At 31.8% G+C, this 13,051-nt stretch overlaps 1 long non-coding RNA gene across 1 annotated transcript; it reads left to right on the forward strand.

Moving 5' to 3' along the window:
* Positions 1–6,440: 6,440 nt before the first annotated feature.
* Positions 6,441–12,772, forward strand: LOC146997302 (uncharacterized). The gene is made up of 2 exons (XR_015041309.1): positions 6,441–8,496; positions 12,631–12,772. It is a non-coding gene; the product is annotated as an uncharacterized LOC146997302 (long non-coding RNA).
* Positions 12,773–13,051: the final 279 nt, after the last annotated feature.

Here is a 13,051-nt window from a genome sequence, read left to right on the forward strand (position 1 = left end):
AAGGATGGAAAAGTTGTACAAATAGAACATGTAATTTTGTAAAATCATTACATTTGTCAAAGTAAGAAATAGGGCAAATATGCAAAATTCTATCTGCAGTGCCAGACTTAATTATCGATGCTCAGGATGGAAATCTCACTTGGTCACCCTATATCGGAATGATCACCATACAAAATGTCAACACAAATATAAAATTAACATTTATTTAATTAAAATTAAATATTTGAATTGATTTGAAAAGCAAGTCTTAAGATTAAGGGGGGAAATTACATTTAGAAAACAAATTTATATTTAAAAATGCTTATTAATCAGCTATTTTTGATGATTTAAAAAATATTGTTAACTTTTCTAAAAATAAAAAAGCTATAACTGTTTTTAGTGAATTTTGACTTACGAAAGTTTGTTTATAGTTTTGTCAAAAATTCATTAACATGTTTAGCTACCGTATGTTCAATGCAAAAAGACTGACAAGCCATTAAATCTTGGCACCTTGTTGATCGAAGATAGCTTTTAATCCACTTCAACTTCAAAAAGCTTCTCTAGCATGGAGCAACTGAAACATACACCGTCCCAAAGATATCTTTAGTGCCAATTATGAGTTAGGGATTGATTCTCCCAATACAGACCACATTTTAGCTTCATTTTTTTTTAATATATACTTAAAAACTTAAGGTTCTTCGGAGGCCTCTCCTCTTAATCAGTGGCCTGGCTGTTCTGCTCCCCCTGGTACTCTTCTGCCTAGCCAGAATATGAAAAAGGTGCAATACCCTAGCCAAATTTTCCATTGCGGTAATAAAGGAGAAAATTCCTTGCATTCTCCCCCACTTCTAGGACGACAAGGAAGGTAAGGATCAGTTGCTAAATCCTGATAGTGACATATTATAGGCTACCACATTTTACTTCAGGCGCCAATAGGCAGGGAAAATATACGTTGCCCTCGCCGAGTTTCGAACTCCTAACCTCATGATTTCTAGGCGGGCGGGCTTCCGATTATACCATTAAAGACCGCTTTAAAGAGGAAAAAATACCTATAACTCTTCCTATTAATAATGATTAGTTTTTCTCAGACTTCGTTTGGCTTATTAAATTACGGCAAAGCACTCGAGGGCTATCTTCATTAAGGGAGGGATGCCTTCGTGGAGGACTTTTTAAGGGCAACTGGCTCGTATACACGTCACACATGGGGAAAACCACGAAAACACCCATGCAGCCAGCCCGTTCGCGGGATTCGGACCGAACTACCAGTGTTCAGCGACGTTACCGCTCGGCCGCTGGTGGGCCCCTTGTTTTCCAGTTAATTAATTTAATGTGGCTTCATGTTTTATAGTTTTACTAGCTTTTATCCACGGCTTCGCTCGCGTTAATGTCCTTAAATAAGTTTCAACTTCGCGTGAATTTTAAAAATACACTCTGCGTAAAATTTCAGTAAATACTGCTTTTCTTCTATACCTATAAGACCGCGGATATTTTGTATTTACGTGGAGTGTATCGCCATGAAATCTAGTAAAACTGCTACGTATATTTTCTTAATGACTGAAAAATTTTTGTGAAAGATGACCCGAAACCCGTAAATCCTGAAGGATTTCAAATAATAAAATTAAACAAGGAAAAATTTATAAATGTTACGCTTTCACGCCTTAATTACTTAACGGATCATCATGAAATTTTCAAGAAATATTTTTGATATATTAGCAGTGGCGTAGCTAGGGTGAGGCTATCTGTCTCTGGGCCCAGCATCCAAGGGGCGCCTTATTGATGCTACGAAATTTTTGAATGAAATGTTTTCCATTTTTGGCACATAGAATGGGGCGCAAATGCTTCAGTTGTCCCCAGGCGCTGGGAACTCTAGCTATGCCCCTGTATATTAGAAAAGGTTATAAATAAAATGTTTATTAAATATTTATTGTCTATAAAATGTTTGCGTGGCTTAAACCACGCAAACATTTTATAGACAAGCCAAGTACCTGTGCGCGCAGACAAACTTTTATATCGTTTAACATTTAATGTTTATACAACGGCAATCATTTTAACTATAAAACTTATTGTATAGTTTAAGTTTCAACTGATAAGTTACATTATATAGCCTATAACCTTTTCTCATCTTTCTTGAAAATTTCATGGTGATCGGTTAAGTAATCAAAAAGTGAAAGGGTAATAAACAAACGCACAAACAAACTCGCATTCGCATTTATAATATTAGTTAGGATTATATAATATTAAAAACAATTTTTTTTTCGTTATCACATAATTACGAATAACCTTGCTTTGTTAAGTTCCCCCACTTTAAAGATAACCTCTCATATGCATCGCAAAATACAATTCATCTTTCTGTTATATATACAGGCTGACTCATCTTTAATAAAAATCAAACGAAATAAACCGTATTTATATGGAGCAACAAGGCCAGAAATGGAAAAACAGATAAATCTGTATTTAGTACCAGTGCTCCTGGTAGGCACTTGGAGAGCTTTCTGATTCCAACCACAGAGTATATACCGTTTTACGAATTCAGAGTTTGCAGACATTCACTTCGTGTATCAAACAGCTGACGGCAATGGAGGAGCCACTGTAAGAATGTATGGGAAAAGGTGCCCAACCACATGTGTATCATAATATTAATGTTTGCACATTTGCATCAGAACCTGTTTCAATGAACATGGTCTCTTCAGGGTAAGAATATAGAATGTCAAATGGCAAAGATCAACCGAAACACCTGGTATATAGGAGGATGGGTCGCATGTTATGGAAGCTGTGTATATGCTTATACCAAAATTAAAATGCACAAACATATATGCAATTGTGGCTCCAACAGGAGTATCTAGAATCAATGGATATTATGCAGCTCACCTTGCCTTTCTTTAATTTTATCTGCAATGTGCCCAGTTATTGCGATGTATGGTATTTTTTTGCGGTGGTTCTTAGAGACACCTTCATAATAGCACCCAGATATAATGGTGAATACACCTTTATAAAGATCGATCGCTGTTCGAAAAAATAAAATTCTTTGTAAGGGTGCCTTGGCATAAAGGCATGTGAACCTTACAAAAAATCAATCTGTAATTTTGAAAAATGCAACCTCTGTAAGGATACGGACAATTTAAGGCAGGTCTCTTTATGCGAATGGGGTTTTCATTTGAATTGCAGATTAATTAATTAATGATGCAGTGGATGGAATTAATTTTCGGCACTTTTGTGAAAAACAAGATCTTTCTACGGAAACGCTCGTCACACATTTCTCAAAGGGTACATTTATACAAAGTCCAGTGAAGTGAATTTGCATAAAGGTGCCGAAGATTTATTTGATCCTTCGCTTAATTAATTAGTCAGAAGAGGCGTAGCTAGGGTTTTCGGCGCCCGGGGACAACCGAAGATTTTGCGCCCCTTTCTCTGTGTCAAGAACGGAAAACATTTCATTCGAAAATTTCGTAACATTAATTTCGCGCCCCCTGAATTCTGCGCCCGGGGATAGATGTCCTCCCTTGCCCCACCCTAGCTACTCCACTGCTAGTCAGTAATGAAAACAAAAATTGAACTTACATAAGTATGCACTTTTATGAAGAGTGCTTTTCTGAAGTTAGAAAATGATACTCATCAGGGACGCTCGTCTTCAAGGCAGGCGCATTTCTAACAATTTCTTTAGGTAACAAGGATTATCAAACAACAACGATTTGCACAGGTGTTCAAGTATCTTTATGATGCAGGGCCGTTCCTAGTGAAGGTGGAGAGCGTAAAAGTAAGCGGGCTTTGAAAATCAGGGGCGGCCGGACTTCCGCGATACCTAAATATTTCAAATTCATTGTAAATACTTGTCATATTATGTCAGTACTTGTTATACAATGTGTCATATGTAAGTACTTAGTGAGTATGAAATATAAATTTTATTAATCATTGAGCATTTTGTTTTAAATTTGGGGGCGGCAATCTCGAATGTACTCGGGCATCTAATGGCCTAGGAACGGCCCAGTTATGATGTACTCCTTATCAAACCATCTTCATTCAAGGCAAACTAGATATCTAGTTGGCTTGCTTGATTCTTTTAACAGAGCCCTTGTGATCTAGAATTTAGAAGCTGTATTTATAGATGATAAAGTCCAGTAAAGTGAATTTGCATAAAGGTGCCGAAGATTTATTTGATCCTTTGCTTAATTAATTAGTCAGTAATGAAAACAAAAATTGAACTTACATAAGGATGCACTTATGTAAGTTCAGTTTTCCTCCTTTCTTATAAAGAGGTCTTCTAGATCTCAGCGCAGACTGTGGATTCAGATGAACTCACTGCTACTCAGTCCCATGTTGCGTGACACCGCTTCGCCATTTTTAATATGTAAGTGGATGACTGTTTACTGAGCCTATACCTACTACTACCCAAGATGGGAGAGTAAGATTTTTGTAGGCGAGATTTCACATGATTTCTGAAGATAATCCCATGACTCTAAGCCACTGTTCATGATTCCAACCCGAGTGGCTCCAGCCCATTACGTCATTCATGCATGTGAGTATTAAGTGAAATTTTGTAAAGCAATGGGTTGGGGCATGATGAACCTCTGTCGAAGCTCCCATATTCACATGAATTATTTAGCACGAATTCCTTTCTGAGGAAGACACAAAGCTAGATTTAGACTTGATAAGGCTCTAGGCTGTTTGAAATATAGGGCCCTTTATAAGTCTGTTATACTATATTTTAATTTTAGGGGGGCGAAGAAAGTGGGGGCCCTAAGCTATATATAATAGTAGCTTATATGTGTAGCTTATACGTAAATCCTGCACTGGAAAGACACTTGAGACCAATGTGCATTAAATGGCTGTTGTTTCTGATCTAGGGCTTGCTGGAATAACTGCAAAAGTAGCTACTATTAAGCTACGAAATTGAAGGTGCCTTTGTAAATATTTGGCAATCCATGTGGAGTTAATGACGGGGATGCATTACAGAAATTAGCTGAAATTTCAAACATCGTTTTTAAAACCCTATTATGCGGCTACAAGTTTTGTTAGCTGGTCTTCTTACGTTTATTCAATCGGGCCAAAGCTCTATTTATACTGTTATTAATGTTTGATAAGCCAGTAATAATATTTGATTCACTGTGATAATACAGATAAGTAAACTGGAATCACTCTAGCTAATAAATGAAGCTTTGAAAAAAGTTACATTTTCATTAAAAAAAAGTTTTTTTAATCTTGAATTTAATTTTTCTTTCCAAAAATGTAATTTAGAATTGTAAATAGGCAGACAGAAGAGCATCATGGATGATTAATAACTGCTCGGCGCTAAATTCTCAAATGTACATAAATAAGTATATTTAGTATAATTGTTTGCAGCGAAATAACCTATACCATTCTGTTTGAAATAATTTACTGTATTTTATTTTAATCAAATTAGAAAGCAGTATTATTAATTATACATTCTGAACTGTAAAAACAAGACCTTAAATATAATCAAATGTAGATTGTGAATAAACATAAGAGTAGGAATATAAGAAAAATTATACTATGTAACAATTTTATATTTGTTTATTGGCAATAAATAGCAGTTCTAATTTCAATAATTCTATTTACAAGAACTTGCAGAACTTCTTAATAAATTTTGCCAAAATTATTAACTTAACGATCCGAGTTCATCGTTCACTGCAACCGTAACTAGTAACCGTAACTTTGGGCGCCAAATCGATCGCGCGCGGAAAGGATGTCTCGTGTACAAAGTAAGTGCTAATTGGTTATTAATGCAATTTAATATTATTATTTATATATATTATGATATAAATTCAATTTAATTTCATATATTGTCAGAGGATGCTAACGAGAATAAAGTAAATTCGTAGTTTAAAACGATTACTTAACTTATCCCTTACTTACGATACTGAGAATTTTTTTTTTGCTTTTACTGTATGTTTTAAGCGTTTTTAAGTATTTCTAGATTTATAAAAATAGTTTATGTATTTATAAAAGAGTGGGTTTCTTGATTAATTTTATGATAGATATTTCTTTTAGTTTTAAAGCATGAAACTATATTGTAAAGCTGATTTCTGCAAATCGTATATTTGAAAACATTAAGTAGTTGTATTTAATGTAATTTAAGCAATTTCGTTTATTATTTCTTAAACTTTTGCCCAGCAAAAAATATATATATATATTTTTTTTTATAATCGCATATTTGAAAATATTAAGCAGTTGTATTTAATGTAATTTAAGCAATTTCGTTTATTATTTCTTAAACTTTTGCCCAGCAAAAAAATATTATATATATATATTTTTTATAATTTGCATTTCTGCTAAGCAGTTGTATTTAATGTAATTTAAACAATTTCATTTAATATTTCTTAAACTTGTGCTCAGCAAAAAAATATTATATTTTGTTTTTCTTATTATTTGCAGGTATCCTGATAGATATCTGAAGGAACAGCGATGAGTAGCCTTCAGGATGGCTTCATAAATTCAGTAAGTTCGTTTTTTCTTGTTCTTTCCAGGTTTGGTAGGTCAGAGTTGTTTTCCCTGTCCGATTTCCCTCGGACAGGGAAAACAATTTTGGCCGCCATCTTGGATTTCAAAAACGCGCCATTTTCTCATAAATATTGTTTGCATTTTTATTGTATTTTAGATACTTTAGTTATGTAAAGTGAACATGAGAATATTAGGAAAGCTGAAGAATATGAATAGCTACCATAATACATGTATTTTTTCATCGAGCCCATTGTTTTAGAAACCAATGCACCATTATTATATGCTGGCTTATTTTATAGTTATATGCAGTTTAATTTTATGTTCATGTTACTGTAGTATTGTCATTATAATAAAAGTATTGATAATTTTTGTTGAATCTTGCAAGTTGCGTAACATTCAGAATTATTACTACCGAATTTTACTGATAGGTTTTTTTCGAGTTGACATAATCTGTCTGATAAATAAAATAAACTGGTGTTTAAATTATATGCATTTCTCTTAATGTTTCATTGAAAGTGAGATGGAAATATAAATGCTATCCAGAAAAGTGAATTCTTTTTGCCTGAAATAACAAACTGTACTAAATGATTAATGTTTATATCATTTTAGAAATGTCAATACTAAAGTTTCTCCCCCTTCTCTTCTTTGATTTTGAAATAATTTATAATAAAATAATCTATGCATAAGTGTAATTAATGTAAAGTGTCATTCAATAATATAATTTATTTTACTGATATTTTTATATTTCTTATCTGGGTTTTCTTTTGGTGTTAGAAGGAGGAAAAGACTGTAATGTTTTAATTAAGGAAATAATTAAAACATTACAGTCTTTTAAATGACACAGTTACAGTAATGTTTATTGAAGCAATCAGTACTGTGTGATTGCCAGTGATTGAATAATGTTAAAATGCATTGTTCATAAGGAAATTTGCTTATCTTTGTGTTATAGATTTTATTTTGACACAAGCTAAAATTTGAATTATTGGAAGCACTTTGAAAACCCGAATTATTTCCTGAATCATTAATCAGGCCAATATATAACATACAAATTTTCATACAAAATTATTTCTTTGAGCATATTATAAAGAGCTCATTTAATTTTATTATTTGTACAAATTTTAGACAAAAGTAGCATGTAACAGTTAAAGATTTATTGAAGCCTACTTGTTACTTGTGGTAAAAAAGAAGTGTGAAAGATATTGCCACATTAGCGAACATGACGATCATTGATGCTTAGTTTAGTAATTTAATAATATATTGAGAAATGCTGGGAACTTTCAGAAGTAGACATTTCGGAAATGATGGGCTTGATAAGAAATTTACATGGTTTTATTATTTATTCTTTAGTTAAGAATGGATTTTAGATGTTCATGTGAAAGAATTCTGTTTAATTATATGTGAAAGAATTGTTAAAGTTTGGCGTTTAAACAAATGAATTAATAATATGCAATTATCTTTTTATTATACATATATTACTATATATTTCTAATGTGCTATGTAAATGTCAGTGCTAAACAATTGAGATACTATTGTCAGGGCAATCTTTTCTTATATGTGAAAAATTCTGATACTTTCTTATCATCTGCTTATGCTAAAACAGTGCACACGATAATAGCAAACTATGAATATGCATGCCACACACATGTATTTACATGCTTTATATTTAATCTTTATTTATGAATAGTATTCCATTGGATGAAAAATATGTGAATATTGACCCAATGTATATATTTTTGTGTGTGTGCATCCTAAAATTTCTTGTTTCTTATAAAGTGCTTATTTGAATTACTACTTGTGAACAGAGCAGTAGATATGAACCATAAACTTACATTTTGCCAATTTTCACAGCTTTGCAGATAGTCAGAAAGCACCAAAATTTGTAATAATGTTAAGTTTAAATGATGTTCTATACTTTTGTGTTAATTTTTCTATTCTATTAATTCTATTACTGTGTTATCAAACTTTCTGCAGGAATTTCAACTAGTTAAGATGTTATTACCATGTGGAGAAGAATTTGGTTTTCAAGCTAGAAAAAATTGCAGCTGAAGGATTTTGTAGAAGGTCAGTCAAACTGGTTTTAGTTAATTATAATTTAATTTTGGGTGAAGAATTCTCAAATTTATTTAACATAAGTGTCTAAAGGTCTAAATTAAATTCTGCTTGTTTTTGAAATTTTTCATGACATTCATTCTTTGATTATTATTATTATTATTTTAATTTACTAACTTATATCCAGGCACATAATGTTGCATTTAATGCCATACCTTAAATATTGTAAAATGTTAAAATAATACATTTCACGGTTGATCTTTACATTATGGTAACTTGGCGTTTTTTTGGCGACCAACTCTCCTACAGCAACCCTCTATTTTTTTTTCCTGCCGCCATTTTGTCTTCATGAAGTAAAGACATGTTTCTTTTCTTTTTATCTACTGAACACATCTTCCAACAATCTACTAGCCGAATTACACTTATGCTAGAAATTTTATCTAACAAAACTGCTTAATCATGACAAATATTCACTGCAAAATTGGGAAAAAGTGCACAATACCATACTCATTACGCGTTTTTCAAAATAACACATACACATAAACCATGTACACGCCAACTTATTTTTACTTAAAAAAACATCCCAGAATTGCAAAAAAATGGCATTGCGCACACTCTTCACTATATCCATGTACACTACTTTTTTCTCATAAATTACAAAAATTTCACGAAAATACATGACAATTTTCTCAATCTTTAAACCCGGTGAAAAGAACATATATGAAATTACCTGATTGCGAAAAAGTATTTACTCTTTCCAAATATGAACATTTCCACATATAAAATAAATAAAATATCCAAAAACTTTTACCTCTAAATCATCTATTACATTATACACGTCACCAACGAATTCATACCGCAACCATTACAAATACTTAGTGTCAGATATTTAAATTATTTCCATGCATGTTTACTTCAACTAAAACGTATACCAAATTCCCACAAACATAAAATTCACAAAATAACTATCATTTAATTAAAATATAATTAAATTCAAAAACACTACTTAAAATATAAATGAGCGCATACATTAAATTAATACATACATAAATACCCATTTCGAATTCACTTTAGTTATGGCCATGGGATCCAAAAATTTACGAACACTGTTTCACACAACACAGAATAAAGCCAAATACAAAATTTCCAGATTTTTTCCCGATTTCCCCCCTTTTCCGATTAAAGAACCGTAATTCGTCCATTAATATCACATGACATATCCCATGATCTCTCATTTCCCTCACACAAAATAATGCGTAATCGGAACTGAGAACTGCTCACATTATTACCAAAGTCCCAGGTAGAGTAACCTTTATCGCCTCCAAAATGTCGCCAAACTACCAGTTACCATATTGTAAAGATCAACCCATTTCACTTAAAAATGTGGTTGTGACAGTAAATTTTCTGTTACATTTAATCATATCTATAAATATTGTTATACACCATTTTTCAATAATCTGTATATTATTTTGTGCATTTCTTTTACATCCAAGATCTGGCATAATGACTTGCTTTTCAAACTGATAACATGGTGTAATAATGTAATCTAATAGTTAAAGTTTACTATGGAACGGGCCAAATTTAATAAATTATTCTTTGATAGAAATTTATTCATGTGTTCAGTGTGTCTCATCTCTTTAAATTGCTAGAGTAAATTTTATGTACTTGCATTTAGGAATTTTGACTGTATCAGAGTAATTTTGTTTCAGTTATTATAACATGCAAGAGAAAAAATTCATTCATAGCTCCGTATTTAAAATTAGTTAATTAAAGTCCTTAATAAAGAGGGACGTTTTGTTGTTTTTAATGTTGATAGAGTTTAATTAAAAAATATGCCACAAAAAGGGTTACTTTTTAACCTAATTTAAAATTTTCATTACTTTAACATGTCCAATAATTGTTATTTTAACTCCGATATTGTAATAATATCAAAATTCCTTACTTTTTGATAGGTAATCCAAATGTAAAACAAGTAAAGAAAAAATTAAAATCTAGAAGTATATTTATTTCATACCTCTAACAAATAAAAACAACATAAGCACTTTTTACTGTCTATCTGCATAGTGTGGCATGTCCCGTAAGACTGAGATTTGTATGGTCAAATCCATATTTCAGTTAAAGGAAAATGCATGCACAGTCTTCTGATTTTTCCTTCAATTAAGGATTCTGTATATACTAGCATAAGAAATATATTAGTTAATGCAGTGTTATACATCAATATTTATAGACAATTATTGTGGCTATGTTTATTATAATTTTGTTCACTGTAATGGCTGGAGTGCCTAAACCATCATGCTGTGTAAACAAAACTCAAATCTTCATCTCTGCATACTGCTCCACTAGTGTTTAAACCACTGAAATGGTGATTATGGTAGAATATCTTTGGTAAAAATTTACTCTACTGTAACCCTTGGCGAATTGTTTCTTTTTTTTTTTTTTTTATATCAAGATCGTCACCTGAGAGGATCGGCACCAATTTCAAGGTGGCCACTACACAAAACCAAAATAAGAAGTCAAAGACATACACAAACTCTGTGTCCATGTACACATCGATCTATTAAATCAGAGAACTGCACAAACTGGGCATTGTGCACTGCCTTAACTTTGTCCATGTACACATTGATCTATTTTAACTTTAAGAAAATCAGAAAGTTAAAAATATCATAGTTACCAGAAAAAATTCGCCACTGTCTTAACACACAGACAACCAAAAATACACAAACAGAGAGGAATAAGTTACCAAATATACATATTCCTAACATAAAAACATTAAAAAACAAATCTTCTAACAAAAATTAACACACAGAGACAGAAAAATAAATGAAACATCATTTTTTTAACATACCTTTTTTTTTCACATGCATATGTTTAGGCTTCCCACCACCATCCTCCAAGTAAGCAATTCAATTAAATTTTTCGTCTCTTAGTCACCTCAGACATACTCAAACGATGGTACCCACACCAAAATAATAAATAGCATGTTCAAAATACAAGACCATACCACTTCTGTGCAACCAAACACAGCAATTGAAAAGAATGGTAAGAACCAAAAACCTGGGACCGTACAAAAGGTTTAATATTAAAAAAAGTAGCCCAAAACTAAATTTATCACAGCACGTTGGCAATATTTGCAGAAATAACTCCTTTTTATTGACAAAAAAAAAAAAAAAAAAAAAAGTTTTTTTTCCCCAAAGGCTACTTTTGCCAACATTATCAACATTAGGGTTACCGAAAAACTTATTTGACGCAATGGGCTTCCACATTTCACAAACAACCAAATACCACTTTGCGATTTTTTTTCAGACAGAAACCAAGGTGTACCATACAGTAAAGATTAGCCACATCTTCATTTACTACTGTTACAAGTACTTCTTTGGTAAATTTCTGCGGTTAAATTCAAAAGTTTAAAATTGCATTAACATGATCAGATTCAGAGTCATAGCTAGGGTTTTCAGCGCTCAGGGACAACTGAAGATTTCGTGCCCCCTACTGCTTGCCAAGGATGGAAAACATTTAATTCTAAAATGTTCTAACATCAGTTTGGTGCCCCTTGGATTCTGCACCTGGGGACAGATGCCCCCCTCTAGCTACGTCCCTGATCAGATTTTATTTTCTGTACCTAGCTAACAATTACTTATGTGTTGTCAGATGAATGTTACCAGATGCAGTTAATTATTTTTTACTTGCCAATCTCATGAGACAAGTTTTTTTTGCTCCTGCAAGACTTTACTTTGTGTTGCAAAATAAATTCATTCTCACTCTTTTTGGACTTGCTTACACATTAAATTTAAAATAGTTTTATGAATAGGTAAGATGTGATTATCATAATTTTGTTTCTCTCTTTATCTTGGCAACTTTATATGTTGATTCAGTATCCAGGTTACCTACCAGTGGCTGATTGATAAAACTGCTCATATGTTCAGCTGGTGGTTTGAGTTTATTTTCTGACATAAGAAATTTTAAAAGGCATCCCCCATGTTTATTTTACTATAAACGAAAAATCAAATAATTGCTACTCTGTTTATAGGTACTAAATGTTAAAATATTTTAAATGCTTCCTTTAATTTGCATTCTAATGGTCATTTGTTTAAATTTAATTATGAATTATATTCACATATAGTAATTGTGAGTGTTTTTTTATTTTAGGTGCTGTGAAAGGCAATGACAGAGATCCAATTTATCAAGAGTTCTTATATACATAAGAATACATGGATATAAGATTGTTTTTCATGAATTTAAATAAAATGTGATAAATTGGATTAATAAAAACTATTTTGAATTTTGAAAAGTGTTTTTCCTCTGTTAATCATAATATAGTGCCATAAATTTCTGAATGTGTTTATTTTTCATCCAAATAAATAGCTTAACAAAAATTTGTCAGATTAATAGATATTGCATAATTTAGCATTATAAATATTTATTATAACAGATTTAGCTGAACTACTTTTTTAGTCTCTTTGCAGATGAAGTCACAAAGGTAAGTGGTTAGATATTTTTCTGTATTCCCCATTAAGTAATTTTATCTGGTAAATTACCATTACTTATATACTAAAGGTGAAAGAATAAG

The sequence above is a fragment of the Stegodyphus dumicola genome, chromosome 5 (assembly GCF_044657685.1).
Source record: "Stegodyphus dumicola isolate Sdum_Otavi_A_Nest chromosome 5, ASM4465768v1".
Lineage (NCBI taxonomy): Eukaryota > Metazoa > Arthropoda > Arachnida > Araneae > Eresidae > Stegodyphus > Stegodyphus dumicola.